The sequence below is a fragment of the Pleurodeles waltl genome, chromosome 4_1 (assembly GCF_031143425.1).
Source record: "Pleurodeles waltl isolate 20211129_DDA chromosome 4_1, aPleWal1.hap1.20221129, whole genome shotgun sequence".
Classification (NCBI taxonomy): domain Eukaryota; kingdom Metazoa; phylum Chordata; class Amphibia; order Caudata; family Salamandridae; genus Pleurodeles; species Pleurodeles waltl.
The window spans coordinates 786,257,896-786,281,092 of record NC_090442.1 but is presented as its reverse complement, the minus strand read 5'-3'; the positions used below and the strand labels follow the sequence as shown (position 1 = coordinate 786,281,092).

At 47.0% G+C, this 23,197-nt stretch overlaps 1 protein-coding gene across 2 annotated transcripts in view; it reads right to left on the bottom strand.

Moving 5' to 3' along the window:
- The window catches only part of LOC138288176 (zinc finger protein 546-like), a 689,754-nt gene that overhangs the window by 24,244 nt on the left and 642,313 nt on the right, over nucleotides 1-23,197 (bottom strand). The window lies entirely within an intron of this gene.

The following is a 23,197-nucleotide window of genomic DNA, read 5'->3' as shown; positions in this document are numbered from 1 at the left end:
TACGTCCAGGACCTCAGCTGCCCTACTACCCACCATAGCATATAATGCTCCCTCCTCCGTAGCCATCGTAGGAGGGGAGAGTATGCCAGTATCTGGAGAGGTGTCCAGTCCAATGGCCTCTCCTAACTCCTCATACCAGTCCATTTGTTCCAATTGAGACTCCAGAGGGTCCTGAGACCCTTCTCATACCTCATCAGTACCTGGCTGATCATAGAAAGTCTTAGGCAATGATCTGGCACCGTCAGCCTCTGAATCGTGCAAAGCCATTCCGGCTCTGGATAATCGGTTATTAGAATGGGGCTCGTCCCACTCGTGGGCGCCAATGGCGCTGGGAGAGTCGACGCTGGGAGAGACGCTGGAGGAGGCAGACTGTGTGGACTCTTTATTGTTCTGGATCCAATATTGGATCCAAGAGAACTATCGGCGCTGAAGCTGATGGTGTGGAACCTGATGGGGCCCCTGGTGACCCCATGGGGCCCTAAGGGGTACCCAGACCACCCCAGACCACTCAAATACAATACGCATGGCTTCGTAAACTCTTTGAGCTGAGCAGGGGCCTCTCTGGCTCCCGGAAAGGGAGTGGGGAGGCTCGGAATCGGCCCTGGCAATAGTTCTGTGGAACCCTGCCTGGAATATCGACATTCCTGACTCACCTCGTCGGCTGACTGGCAAAGTGAAGTTGAATTTCGTTTGGACTTCTTCTTCTTGTGCCTCTTCCCTGAGGGCCCGGAGGATCTCGAGTGGGACAAAGAGGACTTGAGGCTCCTGGAGCAGACCTGCGACCTCCTCCTCGACCGGGACCTCCGAGGTGCCGTACTCACTGACGTAGACTGTCAGGCCGCCATGAGCTTCATCGACCACTCCCTCAAAGCTTTTGGAGCCATGACCTGGTAGTTGGAACACGATTTCCAGTCATGGTTTTAGGAAAATACCCTCTTTTTGGCATGTTACCCCCACTTTTTGCCTGCGGTCAGTGTGTTTTGACTGTGTTCACTGAGATCCTGCTAACCAGGGCCCCAGTGACTGTGCTCTCTCCACTAAATTTGGTTGTCCCTTACTTTGTACACCCCACAATTTGCATACTGGTGCCCCCATATAAGTCCTGAGGTATCCAGGGCATTGGGGCACCAGGGGTTCTTCATGGGCTTCAGCATGTATTATGCCACCCGTGGGCACCTATGCAAAATGTGTTTGCAGGCCTGGAATTGCAGCCTGCGTGAAAAGGTGCATGCACTCTAGTGAGAGGCACTACAGGTCACTTTAAGTCACTCTTATGGTATGCCTTCCTAGCCCACAGGGCAGGGTGCAAGTACATGTGTGTGAGGGCACCCCTGCATGAGCAGAAGTGCCCCCACAAACTCCAGCTCCATTTTCCTGGACTTCGTGAGTGCAGGGAAGCCATTTTAGGCATGTATTTTACATAGGTTACTACAGACCCAGGCATGATTGGTATCAAACATGTCGGAATCATACCCCAATACTGTTGCCAGTATTGGTTGTATGATTCCATGCACTCTGGAGGCTCTTTAGAGGATCACCAGCTTTGTTCCTACCAGTCTGCAGGGATTTCCCGGGCAGCCCGCACTGATGCCATCCTACAGACAGGTTTCTGCCCCACTGTAGCTTGAACAGCTTAAGCCCAGGAAGGCAGAACAAAGGATTTCCTTTGGGAGAGGGAGGCAACACCCTCTCCCTTTGGAAATAGGTGTTATATGGCTTGGGAGAGGTAGCCTTTCCAAACCACTAGTATGCTTTGAAGGGCACATTTGGTGCCGTCCTTGCATAAACAGGTTTGCCCTGGTCCCTGCTCTGGCGTGAAACTGGACAACGGAAAGGGGAGTTACCACTCCCTTGTCCATCACCACCAAAGGGGCGGTGCCCAGAGCATCTGAGTGGCCAGGTCTGGCAGATGACATCACAGCTCCCTCCTGATAGGTGGTCCCCCTGCTAGGTGACCAATCCCCCGTTTTAGGGCTATATAGGTCTCCCTCTTGGGTGGGTCCTTAGATTCGACTTGCAAGATCCCTGCAGGACTCCCCTGTAATGTTTACTTCCAATTCCAGCCACTGGAACTGCAACTGGACTTCACAGGAACCTACAATCTGCAGCTCCAGTGACGACTTCACTCTGCAACATTGTTTCTCCGGCTCCTTCCAGCAACTGCAACATTTCCCCAACTGTGTATCCTCTGAGGGCGGCAAGTCTTCAGTCTGCACCAAGAAGCAAGAAGGAATCTCCCTTGGAGTGAAGGAGTCACTCCCCTGCATACGCAAGCACCAACTGTAATGACGACTGGCTGCGTGGGTCTTCTCTTCTGCAATTCTGTGTGGGTCTTGAAACACGGGTGGTAGTCTTGAGTGGTCCCCTTGGTCCCTTCTAGCAGCTGCCCAACTTTGGAGGTGGTGATTCTTTGCATCTACTTGAAGGACAGTACCCCTGTGCACCACGACTTGCAGCTACCAAGGCTTGTTAGCTCTTCTTACAAGGGATCTTCAGGCTCCGTGTAGCCCCGGCCTCCAGCACTCTTCTCTGCAACACGTAGTCTCCTGACTGCTGCTCCAGCGACATGGGATTCCTTTCCAGATATGCTGAGTGGGGTCTCACTGCAACTCATAGGCTGTGAGTTGCCTGTGGGTGCTGCATCCTTGACTTCTGGCTCTCCTCACTGCCAAGGGCCACCTGCGACTCCCCTCATTGGGGAGAGTCCCCTCAACCTTCCCTGGTCCCCAGCAGCTCTGCAACTCTTCTTCTGCAAGTCTTGCATTTTCCAAGGCTTGTTGGTGGTTTTTCCACACCACTGATGGACTGAAACTCTTCTTCCGACGTGGGACATCGACTGCATCACTCCTGGAACTCTTCCTCTACCCCTGAGCTGCATAGCTGACTCCTGATCTCCCTTGTTGACCTTGTCCCACGTCTCCAGAAGGGTGGGTAGTGGCTCCTGCCCCAACCAAACACTTCAACTGGAACTGGACTTGGACCCCTTCATTTGAAGGTCCTCTTCTGTCTGGATCCATCTTCTGTTTCTTCTGTCTTACTAGGATCTTACACAGTACTTTTACAAAGTTTCTCTGTGGGTTTGGGAAAAAACTGGTACTTACCTCTTCTCTCCTGGTCGCTGGTGGGAAGGAAGCACTCTGGTACTTAGCTTTTGGGGTTCCTAGTTCCTTTACAGATTCTACTTACCTGGGAAGGGGTCCGACTTTTGCATTCCATTTTTTTAGTATATGGTTTGGTCTCCTCCTAGGGTCTCCACTGTTTACTTTTACTTCTGTGTTTTCTATTGCGTTCTATGCCCATTCCTTATTGCTAACGTTTATATACTAGTGTGTTTACTCATCTGCTAGTGGAGTATTACCTATGAGTATTTTAGTATCTTTGTCACTAAAATAAAGTACCTTTATTTTTGTACCAATGTGTGGTCTTTCATCTGTGTAAGTGCTGTGTGAATTTAAGTGGTATTCCATAAGCTTTGCATGTCTCCTAGGCAAGCCTTAGCTGCTCATCCACAGCTACCTCTAGAGAACCTGGATTCCAAGACACTGACTACACCTCACTAACAGGGGTTACCTAGACCTGATATAGGGTGATAACACCATAGGTGCGCACCACACACAAGGCCAGCTTCCTACAGTGGTCTCGATCTAAGCACCAAAAGCATACCTGGTGTAGATCTGTCACCGACATGTCGCAATGGCAGGTGCCACACAGCTTGAAACCAGTCTTTTTCCAGGTCATCCATGCACAGACACAAAAAAATCTTGACAAAAAGGCTGAAAAAGGCCTGTCAAAAAAGACAGAGGTTAGCTCGGTTCCAGGTCTGGGCTTTAACCAGCGCGGAAGGAAAAGAACTGATGTACGTGCACATGGGTTGTGCCTTTATAGGTGACTGTGACATCAAGGAATGCTCCAATAACGCCACGCGGATCCAAACGACGCCACCCAACAACATGCATAAGGGAATTGCTCAGTAAAAGTTATGGATTCCAAGCAGATGCCAGGAAATTCTAAGGTAAAGAATTTGCAGCTATAAGTCTCTATTAATTCTTTCACTCTGCGAGGCTACCATAGTTTTCCAAGAGCTTCTGTTTAAAGTGCCTTGAGAAGATGTACCCTAGGAAATAAATCTTTCTAATGAAACATGAGGGAAACTTTGGGTTAGGCATCAAGTGCAGTGATAATACACAACAAATGCGGTTTCTGTGAATAATTGATTTATTTCTTTTAAGAACAAGCTACACTACATTCCTGAAGCAAAACATTGGCATGCATTTCAAGTTTAGCCGATTAAAAGAATGCTATTCAACAAAGAGCACTCAGGTCCCTCAGCCTATAAGAATAATCTAGATCAGGTGTCTCCAACTACTCGATCATGAGCTACCAATAGCTCCCAGACACCATCAGAATAGCTTGTCCCTTAGTTTATTTTTAAATAAGCACAAGGTCACATTTTCCTTTTAAAGTTAAGGGAAGGTTGCATTTGTTTTGCAATATCATCAGGTTGCAGAGGGCAGGGCCCGATAATGAGTAGTGCTCAGTCAGTGAATTATGAGGTATTTAACTCTTAAATAAAAGACCTTGTCAACTACATATTGGAGGGTGAGAAAACAATGATCTTTCTGAATGCTGTTAAATGGGTGAAAATTAAAATGCAAAGTTACTTTAATGATTAAGTTAACTCTTCATTTTAATGTTCTGCCATTTCAAACTATCACATTCACAAACAGCAGGCCTCTTGCTCCCAGTGGCCAGTAGACACTGCCATATATATAACTGAAAAATACAGTATGCTTTTTTTTTAAATTGGAGACATTTAAAGTGCTGGAAAATGTTCTATATTTTTAATTTTTTTGCGGAACATTTTTCTGCACGTTTAGTTTTTACATTTAAAAATAGTTATATGTTTGTGTTATACATGTAACAGTGATGCATATGGTGAAAGGTATGTCCTGTGTCATAAGTACATACAACACAGGCTCTCCTGTCATCCATATAAATATATTCCATTCATATGCACACATGTTCATACCTCCCCCAATACCAAGCTCTCACTGACACACATGGTAGCCCTGTCATAGAGTCCCTAGGTATATTGTTCAAACCAAAGTATCTGGCTCTATGGATATTAGGCTTAAAATCAATGAAGCTGGCTGTGGGGCTGCCTTCTGTAGCTCACTATGATTTTCACTGATCAGAAGTAGCTCTCACTACAGTAAATGTTGGAGACCCCTGTTCTAGATTCATGAAAGTGTGTTTATTGTGTTATTTCATAGTATCCACATCACAAAAGAGGAGAGAGAGAGAGCTAACAAAGCTCACTGATCCGTCCTCCCTAACACAATATACATCACATAAGTGGATTAGCGAGAATAGGATAATAATAGGTTAAGTGTGATCCTACTTGGATGAAGGAGATCCCTCTCCTAGGAAAAAGAAGAGCTCTCACCCACAATTTGTGTCATGCTTCATCAACGGGTGTTTCACACAACTAAAACAAATTTATGTGTTTGAATGGGCTCAATCATATAGTGAGAGCACAGAATATTAGACTTCGGGACTGGTAAAGTTAATGAGTAGGGGTTGCTGGGCATTGCTGGTGTTGTTTAGCCCTTGAGGAATATGTGACTACAGGAGGACGCTCCCACTTAAATCCTGGGTTAGGAGAGTACCTTATTGTGCAGGAAAATTCCTGTGGCAAACTATCACATATTTCTTTGTGTCATTTTATGTCTGTCTACACACCTGACTGACTGACTGACTATAGGGTCATGGCAGATATATAGGGATCTTTACATCCTGATGAAGGCCACTAACCCTGCTGGGCCATAAGTGCGCTAAATGTCCACTACGTTAACATTAAGGATGGTAGAACAATATTATCAAATTACCTACACAACCATTTCTTCCTCTTTTAACCCTGTCAGGGTAGCAGCAAATAAATGGAGGTTGGGCTTTAGCCCTGAGCAGGTTTGCCTCTTAATGGTAGCACGAGTCAAGCATTCCAAGGCTTCTTAGTGACGAGGCAGGTTTACGGCAAACACAGGCTCATAACTCAATGTAAGTTCAGTAACCTCAATAAATGTATGTCCAGCAAAATACCCGCTTTTATAAAAAGTAGTATACACAAAGTGAAATTTAATAAACACTAAATAATAACACACTCTTTCTAAGGTCTCTATACTAGCACTGTGAGTGGGCACCAGTGTCCTACTCTTCTAACTATGGACTGGAGTTATTCCACATTTACTTGAGCCTACATCCTCGTTAAGCCCGAATAAACATCTTAGAAGTTCCACAATAACTATTCAAAGTCAAAATTGACGCAGTAAATTCTGCGCTTCAGTCAGAGCAGCTCGGCCCCAGAAAGGCTCTGCTCTCGAAGTGCAATCTTACCCGCTCCTACCTGTGATGAGTTAGAAGACCTGGGAGTGTTCAGCGCCCCTGGGTAACAGCTGGCTTTGTGTGAGAAAGGGCCTCTTTTTGACATGGTTAGCCGTCCCACTTTTTGCCTGATGTAGCCTAGACATTGATAGTGCCCAGGGCCCCTTCTAACCAAATTCCCTGGGCCAGAGTTCTTTCCCTAAACTGTTGTGATGCATTGGCTGCCACCATAAGCCCACAGTAAATGGTACTTGGGTACCCAGGGCAGGAGGTAGAAATGGTAGGTCTCGGAGGCAGCAGCACTGATTGCGCCACCCTCCAGGGCCCTGCATCCAGGTGCACCCAGCACTGCCACTGCAAGCTGAGTGCCCTGATGCAAACCTAAAGTAAAAATTTGACAGGGCACACTACATGTGTGCCCTGTCCACTCCACACTGCATACCACATCGGTAGGTCACCCCTCTGGCAGGCTATCGGCCCTAAGGCAAGGTGCACTATGTGAGGGCATAGCTGCATGAGTAATATGCCCCTACTGTGTCCTTGCCAAACCTGGGACATTGTGAGTGAACAGAGCAGCCATTTTAAAATACATGTGCTGGACACTGGTCAGTACAAGTTTCACAGCAACATGATGACCACTCTGAACTATGGGTTGTTTGGTATCAAACAACTCAGAATGATAAATCCACACCGGTGCCTGTGTTAGATTTGTTATAAAGGGTACCCAGGGGTCACCATAGAGGTGCCCTGCACAAAAGCCAACTACCTTGGCATGGTTGCTGAATGGTTCCTGCCACCTACAGACACCTAGTCTACAAACCTCAGGGGAAAGATCCATCTCTCTGGTTTGTAGTACAAAGCCCTTCCTGGGTGGAGGTGCCAACACCCCCCCCCCCTTCAGGAATGTGCAAAGCCCTGGGGGTGAGCTTTAAAGGGCTAACCCCTTTGAAACTCAACCCTCAGGCCTGCTGCTAGCATCAGATTGTAACCCACGTGAAAACCCCCACTTTTGGTGGGAGCAACGGCGGGAAACTCAAACACAGGGTAGGAGGAGTGGCTCACCTGGCATGCACCACCCCTAAGGTGTTGCCTGCGAGGTGGACACTCCATTTCATTTTCTTCCATCTTGGAATGGAAGGAAAATAGCCAATCGCGGATAGGGAAGTGACTCTTCCCAAAGGGAGTGGTCACTTTAGTGGATGTAGCCACTCAAAGGTAGGTGACCTGTTGGTCACTACCAGGTCCCCCCCTTAAACGCACACTAAATACAGTATATAGTGGGCATCCAGAGACCAGGAGATCAGATTCAACAGACAAAAGAAGACCAGCACTATGAAGATCTGAAGCATGAGAAATGTAGACCTGCTGCACTCAAAAGATGGCGTAAAACCCCGCCTGCTGCACCCAGGACCCGACAATCACCACTAAGGAGCTGTTGGACAACTGGACAACTCTACAAGAACCCCGGAGGACCTCCCTGCTGCGCAAATTGCCCAAGAACGCACTTCAGAGTGGAGGTACCACTCTACAACTGAAAGAAACCAGCAAGCCTGTGAGGGTCACTTCACTAACCAGCTGCTAACTCTTGAACTGGACGCCGCAGCTGGACTGTTAGACCTGACAGCCTTAAGGTGGTCACCCCTAACTTTTTGCCTGCCTCCCTCTACTTTTAGGATACTGTTTTTGCTGGTTTTAGGACTCTGCGCACTTTACCACTGCTAACCAGTGCTAAAAGGCATATGCTCTCTCCCTTTAAACATGATGACATTGGATCATACCCAATTAGATTATTTAATTTACTTATAAGTCCCTAGCAAAGTGCACTATAAGTGCCCAGGGCTTATAGATTAAATGCTACTAGTGGGCCTGCAGCACTGATTGTGCCACCCCCTTAAGCAGCCCCTTAACCTTGTCTCAGGCCTGTCATTGTAAGGCCTGTATGTGCAGTTTCACTGCCAATTCGACTTGGCATTTAAAAGTATTTGCCAAGTCTAAAACGCCCCTTTTTGTTTGTTCTTTACACACAAGTCACCCCTAAGGTAGGCCCTAGGTAACCCCAAGGGCACGGTGCTGTGTAGAAAAAAGGTAGGACATGCACCGGTGTAGTTTACATGTCCTGGTAGTGTAAAACTCCTAAATTCGTTTTTGCACTGCTGTGAGGCCTGTTCATTTCATAGGCTAACATTAGGGTTACCCTCATATGCTGCTTGAGTGGTAGCTGCAGATCTGAAAGGAGTAGGAAGGTCATATTTAGTATGGCCAGAATGGTAATACAAAATCCTGCTGACTGGTGAAGTTGGATTTAATATTATTACTATTTTAGAAATGCCAATTTTAGAATGTGAGCAATTCTCTGCACTTAAATCCTTCTATGCCTTACAATCCACGTCCGGCTAGGTTCAGTTGACAGCCCCCTTGTGCATTCACTCAGACAAACCCCAAACACAGGATGCTATGCCTCACTTGCGTACATCTGCATTTTGAATGGGTCTTCCTGGGCTGGGAGGGCGGAGGGCCTGACACTTGCATGTCAAAGGACAGTAGCCTGCCCTCACACAAAGGACTGCTACACCCCCTACTGGGACCCTGGCAGACAGGATTGAACTGAAAGGGGACCTTGTGCACTTCTAAACCACTCTTTGAAGTCCCCCCAACTTCAAAGGCACATTTGGGTATTTAAACAGGGCCTCTGCCCCTACCAACTCAGACGCTTCCTGGAGAAGAGAACCTGAACCAGAACCTGCAACCCGCCAAGAAGAACTGCCTGGCTGCCCAAAGGACTCACCTGACTGCTTTCTATGAAGGACTGCTGCCTTGCTGTTGCCCTGCTGCCTTGCTGCTCTCTGGCTGTGTCCAAGGGCTTGGATAGAGCTTGCCTCACTCTCATGACCAAAAAGACTTCATCTTTGCAAGAAGAACTCCTTGTGCGGCAAAAATCTATGCACAGCCTGCCAGAAACGATGCACAGCCTGCATTGCGGTGAACAATTTACCGCACACCGAACCGGAACGACCCAGCCCGACTTAGCAACGAGAAGATCGACGCAGTGCCATAGTAGCGACCGGAAATTAGACGCACGGCCCACTGGATCGACGTACAGCTGAGCCAGAACAACGCAGCCTGACTTCCAGAGAGGAATTGACTCAGTGCCTGCGGTGCGGAAGAAATTTCCACGCTACACTCACGAATCAACACAGCCCCTGTGACTTCGTCCTGTTAACGCCGGATTTCACCGCATCGTCCCTGGGGCGTCTGAAAACCCAGCAACCCGAAGAGGATCCAAGACCTCTCTGTGGGGTTTTCAGCTCAGCAGTCCTTCTTTCTTGAGGTCGTCAGGAAATCTGAAGAGCTGGGTTCAGGGTCGCCCCTAAATACAAAATTTAGGGCTGTGTTAGGTTCAGAGGGCAGTAGCCAATGGCTACTGTCCCTGAGGGTTGCTACACCCTCCTCGTGCCCTCTGGGGAGGGGGGGCACAACCCTATCCCTGCTGGTCCTAATCCTCCAAAGCAAGATGGAGGATTTATCAATGAGGGGGTCACTTCAGCTCTGGACACCTTAGGGGTGGTCCTGGCTGAGGGGGTGACTCCTTGTTTTACTCATTATCCATCTGTACTTGCCGCCAAAAGTTGGGGCTCGTCCGGAGGGCGCGCATCTCCGCTGGCTGGAGTGCCCTGGGGCACTGTAACACCAGGCTTGAGCCTTTAAGGCTCACCGCCAGGTGTTAACAGTTCCTGCAGGGGGACGTGTGAAGCACCTCCACCCAGGACAGGCTTTGTTTCTGACAACAGAGTGCACAAAGGCACTCACCCCATGTGGTCAGAAACTCATCTGGAAGTGGCAGGCTGGCATAGACCGGTCAGCCTTACTCTAGCAGTTGGGCTAACATACAGGGGGCATCTTTAAGATGCCCTCAGTGTGCATTTTTCAATAAATCCCACATTGGCATCATACCAAACTTCCCAGTATTCAGTGTAGCCGTTATAGTACTGTGGAATTCGTAATGACAAACTCCCAGACCATATACTCAGTATGGCTACCCTGCACTTACAATGTCTAAGGAATTGACTTAGACACTGTAGGGGCATAGTGCTCATGCAGCTATGCCCTCACCTGTGGTAAGTGCACCTTGCCTTAGGGCTGTAAGACCTGCAACAGGGGTGACTTACCTATGCCACAGGCATGGTTTGTGCACATGGCACCCTGAGGGGAGTGCCAAGTCGACTTTGTCTTTTCTCCCCACTAGCACACACAAGCTGCAAGGCAGTGTGCATGCACTAATTGAGGTGTTCCTGAGGGTGGCATAATACCTGGGATACACAGAACACTGGTGCTGGGGCCTGGTTACAGGGTCCCAGCACACTTCCAATCAAAGCTGGCATCAACACTAGGCAAAAAGTGGGGGGGTGACCATGCCAACAGTGGCATTTTCCTATACTGGTTTCCCCCCAAACCCACAGATAAACTTTGCAAGAGGACTGTGCAAGACCCAAGCAAGACTGGAAGAAACAAAAGGTGGATCCAGACAGATGAGGACCTGCAAATGAAGGGGACCAAGTCCAGTTTGAGTTGGAATGTTCGGTTGGGGAAGGAGCCACTACACATCTTTCTGGAGTTGCAGGACCAGGTCAACGGTGAAGACAGAGCTAGCTGAGCAGCACTGGAGCAGGAGAAGAGTTCCAGAAGTGATGCAAACTATGTGCCATGACGAAAGAAGAACTGCAGTCAGTCATTGGTGTTAGAAGCCTTGGCAAAGGCAAAACTCACAGATGAAGAGTTGCAGAGCTGCAGCGACCAGCAACGTTCAGGGGGACTCTACCTAAGGATGGGAGACCTAGGTGACCCTCAGCAGGGAGGAGACAGCCCCCACAGGCAAAGCTTAGGCAGCAGGCACCTGAGTCTCAGTGAGGTCTACCAGGCACACCTGGAGAGGGGTTGCACGTCGCTGGAGCAGCAGACAGGAGACTGTGCTTTACAGGGAAGAGTGCTGGAGGCTGGAGCTACATGGAGTCTAAAGATCCCTTGGAGGAGGAACAATCAAGCCTTGGAAGCTGCAAGGGTCACCGTGCACAGGGAGACTGTCCTGCAAGGGGAGGCAAGGGCTCACTGTCTCCCAAGTTGGACACCTGGTAGAGGGGACCACTCCAGACCACCACCTGTGATGCAGTTCCACGCAGTTTTGAAAGGAGAGGTGATCCACGCAGCTGGATGCCGTTGCAGTTGGTGCCTGAGGATGCAGGCGGTGACTCCTTTACTCCAAGGGAGATTCCTTCTTGCTTCTTGTGCAGGCTGAAGACTCGTCACCCTCAGAGGATGCATAGCCAGGGAAATGTTGTAGTGCTGGCAGGAGTTTGAGAAACAATGTTGCAAATTGGAGTCATTGCTGGAGTTGCAGATTGTCGGTTCCTGGAGGGTCCAGTTGCAGTCCTGGTGGCCAGAAGATGAAGTAAACGATGATGAGGAGTCCTGCTGGAATCTTCCACATCTAATCTGAAGGCTCACCCTGGAGGGAGACCCTAAATAGTCCAGGAAGAGGGATTGGTCACCTAGCAGTGTGACCACCTATCAGGGATGGGGGGCTGTGACGTCACCTGCCTGACCTGGCCACTCAGATGCTCTCTTGGGCCTCTGTCCCCCTTGGATTCAAGATGGCAGAATTAAGTTGTCACCTGCAGGAGTTCTGGGCACCACCCCTGGGGTGGTGTTGGACAGAGGAGTGGTTACTCCCCTTTCCATTGTCCAGTTTCGTGTCAGAGCAGGGATGGGGGTTCCCTGGGCTAGTGCAAACCAGTTTATGCAAGGAGGACACCAAATGTGCCCTTCAAAGCATACCGGTGGCTTGGGAAGGCTACTCCTCCCAAGCCATGTAACACTTATTTCCAAAAGGAGAGGGTGTTGCGTTCCTCTCCCAAATGAAATCCTTTGTTCTGCCTTCCTCTGCTTGAGCAGGCTCGGCAGAAGCAGGGCAGAAACTTGTCTGTGGGGTGGCAGCAGTCCGGGCAGCCTGAAAAACCCTAGAAGATTGGTGGAGCAACACTGGGGTCCTCTAAGGAACCCCCCAGAGAGCATGGAATCCTACAACCAATACTGATAACAGTATTGGGGTATTATTCCAACATGTGTGATACCAAAAATACCCAGGTTCGGAGTTACCATTATGTAGCTGGACATAGGTAGTGAGTTACCTGTGTCCAGTGCATGGGTAAAATGGCTTCCCCGTACTTACGAAGTCCAGGAATATAGAGCTGGAGTTTGTAGGGGCACCTCTGCTCATGCAGGGTGCCCTCACACACAGGTACTTGCACCCTGCCCTCTGGTCTAGGAGGTCCTGTAATAGGGGTGACTTGCAGTGACCTGTAGTGAAAGGGTGCGTGCACCTTTTCACACAGGCTGCAATGGCAGGCCAACAGACACATTTTGCATGGGCTCCCATGGGTGGCATAATATATGCTGCATCCCTGGTGCCCCAAAGCCCTGTGTACGTAGGTGCCATATACTAGGGACTTACATGGGGGCACCACAATGCCAATTGTGGGGTGTGCTAAGTCCTAAAATTCAAAGTTAGGGGAGAGAGCACAGTCACTGGGACCCTAGATAGCAGGATCCCAGTGAACAGTCAAAACACACTGACAGCAGACAAAAAGTAGGGGTAACCATTCCAAAAAGAGGCTACTCTCATACACCCACGACTGCGAGGACAAACCCTGGCAGTGTGTCAAGTTTGGTCGTGCTGCGACCCCTAGTGGACAAATAGTGCCAATACCCTGGGTATTGGTCAGCTAACGTGGGACACCAAGCAAAACAACCCGCCCGAGGCTGCACCCAGACCAGGAGTAAGCCCCAGTCGAGAGACTTCAGGAACACCCCGGAACTCTTGCCAGAGTGCCCCTGTTGTCCTGCAACCGTCCCTGGAATCAACTTACCTCCTGCTTCTGAATGCATCTTTGCGCACAGCGCCTGGCTCACCGATTTCCTCCGTCACTGGGCTGATCAGTGCCCTGCACCGAAGAACCTGCTGTGCCTAAGGGTCCCCAACACTTTGCGACCTTGAGACTCCAAGGGGTTCCCAAAGATCCAACTTTAAACTTACCTGTGCAGAGCTTTTCCAAGTGGTCCCCCGCAGTGGCCTTGCTCCAGATTCAGTGACCTCCTCCCGCCAGAACCGAGAGTCGCCCGAACTGGACCACCTAGCACAGCGTGCCCATCGACGCCCTCAACCAACCTGCACGAAAAGAACTTGGTAAACCAAATATACCATTTTATGTGTATTTTTAAAATTGATCCTCCATTGATTCCAATGGTGCGTAATTACACACAAAAAGACTATTTTCATTAAAGGTGAAAAATTCATATCTCAAAAACTACTTAGCCAATTTTGATCATATTGGTCTAAAAAATTATATAAACATTTGAAGTATTTTTATAAATTGGTGTAAAGTTATTCCTTTGAGTGTGTGAGTTGCGAGACTGATACTGTGAGTACAACAAATGCCTACGCACTTCTCCAAGAATGGCCTAACTGCTCAACCAAGCTACCTCCAAAATTAGAGCATTAGGTGATCTCGTTTAACCCCTGCAAACTAAAGCGTGGTTGCCTAGACCCTTTGCATAGTGTGCCTAGCTTTGCACACTATATAGAAGGCCAGTCTCCGACTGCTGCAGACATTGAGCTGAAGTTTTTTCACACCCAGTGCGGGGTCTGGACCTCCACGGTGCTCTTCCATTGTTGCTGTGAATACTGTGTGTCTTGGGGCTGACCTGTGGTGCTACCCGATATCTCCTTCTCCTCAAAGGGGCCTCTGTCTCAGGTGAGGCAGAAGCTTGTTCTGCAGGTGGGCTTTCTGGATTCTCCTAGTTGATGTCCCCTCATCCAGAATGGGAGACTTGCAGACCCTCATTCCCCAGTCCTGGTCACAACAGGCAGAACTCGTGCTGTTTATCTCCACGCTGATGTACGGCTTCAGTTTGACAATTTGGGAGTCTCCAGCCCACTTTTTATCATCACAAATGTGATTTACAGTCTCTGCTTTTGAAGTCTGTGTTCTGGGGATTGCCGACGTTGAAGTGCTCATTCCTCATGTCTTTCTCCAGAGAACAGCATATCACTGCTGGAGTGTCTACCACTCTAACAGCTCCAAACTCAGGCGATAAGGATCAGACCCAGAAGCCAGACCCAGAAGCCAGCCTCAGTGATATGTGTATCAAAGGGTACGAAAGGCCACAATCCTACTCTTTATGATTCCTTTATCCACCCTATCTCCTTCCTGTATTGTGCCCGCCTCATTTGATCAGTGACCTCTTTAGAATTGAAGAGCCTGTTTTGGAGAGTACTGAAGAGCGGGGTTCTTCCTTCCCCCAGTGTTTGTTCATCCCAGCTCCTAGGAACGCAGTTATCCACAGATCTGTCTGGGGGCTCCTCTACCTCAACATGCTCCGCCCCTCCAGCAAACCCAGGGTCTCTAAAGATGGAACTAAGAGGCCTACAGGTATTGTGCCCCTCACAATCACACATACAATTCAGCGCACACATGCAACCATACCCACAAATACCAATGTACTGCACCACTTTATAAGCACACATACATCCTAGCGAGCACACACAAGCACACATGTTGACTCATGTACTGCACCACTTCACAGGCACACATACATCCCAGTACACACACACACAATGACGTGCTGCTCAGCACTACATACAATTCAATGAAGATCACTGCTGAGTTAAGCACACAGCAGCAGATCTTTACACAAGTGGGCAAAGAGGCACAGGAAAAAGGGACTGTTGACTTTACTGATTACTATTACTTGAAAAAAGGGTATGCTGCCCTTAATGCACTTGTGCTGCTTAACTTAGCCTTCCATCACCCGACAGTAGCGCGTTGGGTGTCCCTCCCAGTCTTTAGGAAGACTACTATCCTTGAGGCAGACATGGTTTACTATCACTGCAGCTTTGGCATTCAGGGCTGGAGTCAAAGTCTATTACCATGCGGGGGACTTTTCTGTCCCAAAAGAGCACATCCAAACACCGAAACGTGTCTTAGTTGTGGGAAAAGCCGTACAACAAAGCATGACACAAACTACAAGTGGGGGCTGTTTTTTTCTAAACAAATGGATCGTCTTTATCCGAGTAGGACCATACTTGACCTGTTATTTCGTAGTACCATAACAAACAGCATTAGGTATAAACAGAATATGAGGGTTTCACTTTACCTGTATGGCAGCCTCAAGAGGATTAAGTTCTGATGTTAGAGGGGTATGATTTTATTCAAAACCCCAAACCAAACCTATTCACTCACTGTATAGGTATACTTGGCCTGTGGCTTGAAAGAGGTCTAACGAATTGGGAATGCAGATGTAACTGAACATGTAAAATTACATTAACACCAGCTTGCTTGTAAATTAAAGTAACAATGTGTAAGCAGTTTCTAAAGAACATATAAACTCTGTGTGTTGATGACTCCATTCATCTAGAAGTGAAGGCTGAACCCCTCAGTGGTGTGGCGTGAATTGGAAAGGAGGTTTGATTGCATAATGTGTGAAAGTTTTGAAAAACACCAGCATAAAGAAGGAAAACACAACACATTTTCCACTAAAAATGCAATATGATCAATGTTAATTTTGGGGAATGCTCGATTACAGAAGAAGGGAACACTGAAGTGTTAAACAGTCCTTCAGGTAGAGAATATGTTAGAAGGTGCAACTACGTGTATCATCAAAATCATTAAACAGTGTAAGTACTACTGCTTGGGACACAAATCGGCTAAGTGTGCGAAAACCGTGAAGAAAGTTTTAAGAAAATTTGCAGATGAATAAACGAGGCTGACAACGGTATGGAGTCGTGGTCAAAGAACAAGTTTAGCTAGATCGATGGTGGAGAGTTTCTTAACTAATTTGGGGAGAAATTAAATAAAGTATTAGGGAGCAGTGAGAGGTTAAAAAATAACGAAAAAACAGGAAACAAGGACGTTTGCTAGCAGGTAGAAAGAAGGAGCAGAGACACAAGTTGATTGAGTGTGGAGACGAGGCTCCTGCCAGTTCATAATATGGTTAAGTATAACTGCTAATGAATAAAGTCATTCCGTAGACTCCTATCTGAAAAACATTAAGGATCATTTTTACTTTCAAGGCACTTGGGGATGTTGCTCCTTGAAGTGAGAAGACTGTAGAGAAAGAGGCTTTAAAGACTGTCACTACACAAGGCAAAGTCGCAGAGAAATATATACTGCGCTTAGAACTGCTTAGCTAGCCATGTTGCAGAATTAGATGTCTGTTAATTATGACTGTCTTCTGTCAGTCATTTTATATAAAACGCAGTTAGAAGTGCAGAAATAACTGAATAACTATGAAATGAGACAATTTGCTGTTTTCTGATAAAAAATAAAAGAAGAGAAGAAGGTTTTATAGTGGACAGACGTACGAAACTCTGGCCCTTATTTAGAGCTTGGCGGATGGGTACTACGTCACAAACATTATGGATATCCCATCTGCTGTATTACGATTTCCATAGGCTGTTATAGGATTGCACTACAGGATATCCGTCACATTTGTGACGGAGTAACCGCCTCCGCCAAACTCTAAATCAGGCCCTTCGTTTTTTGCATTAAAGCACTTAGAAAGTGCAGAAATTCACCACATTTAAAGTGTACTTTCTGATATCATCTGTATCAGTGGACTGAACCCATTAATCACTATAGCATTTTAACCCATTAGGTGATTATAGCATTATACCCATAGGAAATTAAAACAATTGAGCCATCCACAAAGAGTAGTTTGTTTACACTGTGAAATCAGCAAAAATGTATGGCATACGGTAGGAAACTCCTATTGTAATTCCTCTCACTACATGTATTGTCATAGTCGAGGGAACAACAAATATGCATTGCCACGGACTATTACGTTCAGCACTACTTAACATTCAAAAAGCAGTTGCAAGAACTTGCCTGATATGTGACAAATTCGACATTTGGAAATTTTTTGAAAACCAAATAAAAAACACCAGCATGCACGCCCCCAAATCCTAAGGTCCTAGATGTCACACAAGGTGTTGGCATATCTATTGCCTAATTTGTAGTACAGTAAGAGCTGGTGCCCAATGCTTTTGTTTAGAAGCTCACAGCCGACGCTACTGAAGGTTGGGATGCCGAATATCAACGGTGTGTAGGCTTGATTCCACCCCATGACTCTTTATTCCCTCCCTAAATGCTGCCTACCCCTTTGTCTCACTCTTGCAGGTTCTTTTGCATCCCTGCTTTCTCTCATTGTTACTGTTTTTCCATCTTTTCTCTTTTCGTTTATCTCTGTTGCTCTGGGTGAAAGTAGCATGAGGAAAAATAAGTGTCAGTCCCTAAAAATAAGTGCCACTGGGCCCGCCTGCAACCACTGGCTCAAATCACACTGTAAAGATCGCAGATTTGGTGCCACCTCCTTCTCTATGTGTTCTATGTAGATTGCACCAACAGCATAAAACGGGCTCAAAAAAGACTCGGAAAAAATGCACTCAACAATTGACTTTCTCAGCATATGGATTGAGACTGCTAACACATCCCTTGCACTGGAGAGCTGCTCCTTTGTGCTATCCAAGTAAGACCTTAAAGACCACATTTCACCTGTACCCCTGATCGACCTCCACCCTGTTGTAATGCTATCTTTCCGATCCAGAGTATAATTTTACTCACTTATTGCCCTCAATTCACCCTGTAAACATACATGCATCTCTCAGTATTCTTGCGTGTTATGTATCATGTTGCAACAAACAGCCCTTTGGAGAAATTAGGTTCGTCTTTTACTGTTATCCCTAGGAAAACAAAATAAATAGCAAATGATTAAAAACTGATGCAATTCACATAGGACTGGGGAGTGCCAATACCACTGATCCTGCACAGAAACAAACTTATGAAACATAATTACACATGGTAGAGGAAGCACTTACGCTGAACACAGGAGGACAATGACAGACCAGATGACCACGTTACTTACCTTTACTGGTAGAGACTCTAACCACAAAGCGTTCGTGTTGTGCTTTATTCTCATTTTTCGCCTTGATCACGTATTCACTCCACACTGTTTCAGGGATGAGGCCACTTCTAATTTGTGGCCTCTCCACAAAGAAAACACTTCAAATATGACAGGATGCAAGTATCCTAGATCAGTGTCCCCAAACTTTTTAGAATCACAAACCAACATTTCGAACGACAAACTTTTGTGACCCCCCCTAGATTTAATGAACATGAGGTGGACATTTTTTAATGTACTAAAGCAGTGTCTGATAGCACACTATTTACAGACAGCACACTTTCCATTTAAATGGCCACTAAATTTGTTTTACTGAAACTATATTGCACATATGACAATGCGTGTTAAAAGGGTTTCGGTGAATATTTTTCATTTGAGTATCAACAAGTAAAGTGTCTTGATTTATTTTGACCCTAGTAAAATCCATCACACTTCAGAATTACAATAAAATGTGCTTCATTTTTTATTTCCTAACTGCTGAATGTGTGCAGTTCATTTTGAGGTGTTTAAATTTTTGTGTGTGATGAAAATAAAAAATAAAAAGACATCTTTCTTTTCACACTCCCCGTACCCCAGAAAGATTGCAACATAATTCCCTTTACATTTCTATCTCTAACTTCAAAGTAAGAGGAGTATGTACATACCAATCCCCATGTTAAAAAACATAAGCAGCAATTTGACAGAAGATATAACCTGACATTTGAAGTGCAACAAATGTGATAAGATAAATACAGAATTTTAAAGGCATCTTTATTTAGTGCTTGGACTTTCACAACCCACCATAAATCTGCTCTTGACCCACAGTGTAGGAAATGCAGTCTTACATACAAATATTAATATGCTGTGTGGCGATGATCAAATAAGTGTGTTTCTTATAGATACTTCTAACCGCAGATTCTTCAACTTGTGAATTTACCCAGTTGCCAAACTGGATCCGGAAACTTTAAAACAATTATCACGTAACCTGCAAGGCAACTTCAGATGAGTTCCTCTACCTTGGTTTTTATAGATCCTGCTAGGTGCTGGGAAATCCGGGAGATGCCCATAGCATCCAGCCACTTCCAGAGGTGTAGAGCCTCCTGGCACAACCTATGATCCCACGCTGCCCCTGCTTGTTGCAATACCACATGGTGGTCATATTAGCCATGTGTACTTGTACCTGTTTCCCTCTGATGGTCAGGAGGGAAGCTTTCAGTGACAAACAAATTGCTCTCAACTCTAGCAAGTTGATGTGGAGGCGAGCCTCCATCAGACCAGAGTCCTCTGATCCCTGCCTTTCCCACATAACCTCCTCAACACAGCAATGATGCATTAGTCACAACTGTTGGCACTGGGAGTGGTAGGGAGTGGAATCTGCAGCTGATTCAATTGCAGTGGAGGAGCCACAACTGGGGTCTTTCACAGTCAACACCTGGATAGAGTCTGAGAGGTTGCCTTGGCACTGAGGCCAGTGAGACTTCAGATCCCACTGCAGATCCTGCCTGTGCCACCTAGCATGGTCCACAAGCAGAACGCATAGGGCAAAGAGGCCCAGAAGTCTCAAAGCTGTTCACACTGAGACCCAGGTCAACGGCTGAAACATCAGGATCACAGCCTGAATGTCCTGGACTTGTTGAGGTGGAGGGATGGCTAGGAAAAGCTAGGAAAAGCACCATATCCAGGATGGCTTCAATGAAGGGGAGCCGTTGTGAGTGAGTCAGGTGTGACTTCAGCATGTTGATGGAAAAACCCAACAATGCCAACAGGTTGGCCGTCATCTAGAAGTGGCTTACAATTTTTTGGGACGAGTCCGCTTTTAGTAGCACAGCTGGGCAGCTCCCGTGCCCTCAAAAGGACTGGGAGACCTGCTGCTGCTGAGGCGCATATTAACACTGCTGCTGCAGGTATCCCCTACTGAAGCTTTGAAAGGGGCACTGTTGTTGGGGAAAATGCAGAGAATCCATATCTAAACCCATAGACCAAACAGTAACTGTGCTCTAAATTTCTCTAGGGCAGAGTTAGCCTTCGCTCTGAAAAGTTTCAAGTCAGACCACATGTCCATAAGAGACTGCTGGATATAGAGCGAATTCAAGAGTGGTGCCTTAACACCATGCTGGTTCTAACTTCCCTACACAAGCAATTAATTATGTTCAGGCCTGAACGGGTACTGTATTTCACAGCATCTTGGTCACTGAAGATCAGACATTAGGGGTGTTTTCAGACTGCCTCTAGGACAGCTGGCAAGACGTCAGCCACTCTGTCACCCAGAAGGCTTGGAGGATGACGAGTGGTGGTAACTCCGCAAGCGGTCCAGAAACCTTCCTCTCGAGCGAGACCGGGAGCGATGAGGAGTCAAGCGCCGGCTCGCCGTAAGCTTGAGGGAATGCTCCCTCAAGGCCCTTGGGTGCATGGCCTGGCACTCGGAGCACAACTCTGTTTCATGGTCGTGCTCCAGGCACCACAAACAGACCCAGTGCGGATCCATCACCAACTTCATGCAGTGACTGGCCTCGCAAGACTTGAAACCGGTCTTCGGGGACATCCTCGATGCACCAAAAAAAAAAAAAAAAAAAAAAAAAAAACTTGATAAAAGTGTTGAAATTGGTCAACAAAATTACCAGGATAGCTCTATCCAGATCAGCGAGCGGCGCGGAAAGAAAAGAACTGACGTCACTGCACAGATGTGGTGTCTATATACGACTCCTGACGTCATCACGGCAACCACGACGTCAACGCCTGCAGAGTCGCCAAACGCCACCTGACGACACAAAAGGAAAATCTCCGGATCCAGTCTGACGTCTGGGGGAAATTCTAAGGTAAGGAATCTGCAACTAGAACTCTATATCATATTACCATCTCAGAAGGTAGGAGGTATTTATGGATCGCAAGGCTGGCACTAGAAAATACATGTTTTGCGAAATTTTCCATCATTTTGTATTCCTTGTTAGACAGAGTGGTAGGGGATGAGTTCAGGTTAAAGGGACTAGATGATGCATTAACTACAAGACTTTCCGGGGTAGGGTGCTGGAGTAAGAAATCTGGTTCCCCAGAGGGGGTGGGCCTGTGCCACCTTGCCACCTGTCTATTTATTGGGGGTGCAAGATCCTAGATTTGCCAGGTGCCCACCAGTATATTGGTGAGAGCCTCAAATAAAAGGGAGCAGAGGTTCCTGGGTGGTAGCTGCAGGGTTGAGGACTCCTGTCAATATGTGGGATTTGCCTTGCTGCATGGGCAGTGTTAAATCAAGCACTTCTGCTGCCTTCTTGATGTTAGTCACACAGGAGGCAAAATTCTTCAGTGTCCATATGGTTCAGGGAATTCAGGACAATATCAGAGTAAGAGTCCAACCCAGGTCTTCAAAAATGTTAGGTTTCTCATAAATTTCATCATCGTCATTACCATCAACACACTGTTCTGAGTCTAGCAAACTGTAACAACGCTGCTCAGGGTGTTGCTGAGCTTGCGAATCCAACCAAACTATTGGATCCCGGGTTGGTGCCGGCACTGAGGCTTGTGCCTGTGGCACTGGTCTCAGCACTGTAGCTCCGGTGTGGGAGCTGGCAGCACCAGGCTCATTGTTGGGGTCGTCCCTGGGTGGAGGTCAAGTGGTGTGGTGGGAGGTGGGCCTGTTAATGGGCATCCTAAAGGCTGCCATGTTGAATCCTCCTTCAAACGTTGCATTTCATCTTCTATGACTGCTTGCTGAGACATCAGGTCGAGCAGAAGCACTTTGGGATCCTGCTCCACAGAGTGCCTCTGTGTGCGAGATGTACCCAGGGCATTGCGCAAATCTGAAAAGTGTCAACGGTTGGTTGTTGGCAACCCGTGTTTGGACTTCTCTTGATCCTTGTGAAATTTACATGACTACCTGATCTCCAGGATCTCGATGTGGAATGGTCCTGAGATTGCCCCATGGAACGGTAGTGAATTCACATTCTAGATCTTGACTGAGATCGCAATTGCAGGAGTTTGTTGATGGAAATCTTGGCTTTACAGTCTTGAATTGTCTCTAGGTTCATTTTCCTGCAACAAGAGTACAGCTTTATATTGTGTGATGTACTGAGGCACCAGAGGCAGACATTGTGGGTGTCCGTCACCAACATCTGTCATTGACAGTCATGACACAGCTTAACACTTGTCTGCACACTGGAGAAGAATGTAATAAGTTTTTCTTGAGTGAATAGGTCTGTCAAAGACAGCAGTGCTGGCTCGTGATACATATCGGAAGGTGTGGAAAGAAAGGAACTGATGCCAGCCTGTGGAGGTGTCACAAATAAAGGGGCCCTGATGTCACATCTGGGGTGGAACAGAGCTGATGTGGAGCTCCACAATGCCACCTACTGATACGCGAAGGAAGGAAGTTCCCAGATCCAGTGTGGCACCTGGGGAGGTTCACAGGGAGAGGAATCTGATCTGCAGTTAAAAGTCTCAATCAGAAACATACCTAAAATGCTGTGCGGAGTGCATCATTTAATATTTGCATCTAGGACACTTACATCCTCTCATATTTATAGTGGCTTCTGATACCTGGAGAGATCATAGATGTGAAGTAGCCTCATACAATGTTGAGTGAATACGTCATCAAGGTGAAGAATGAGACAAAGCACAACATGAACTGTGTGCAGTCCTATAGACAATGAGAAATTACTGTATACAGTTTTATCTCTATCATAGGAGGCACCCATCCATCACAAGAGTGATCAGACATACATGGTAGCGTACCATTTACAATGAAAGCAATGCACCATCACAAACACAAATAAACGAAACAGCTTTGCACCCTTTACTGAGTGGAAGGCATCCTACGTCGCAGGAGGTAACATGCATT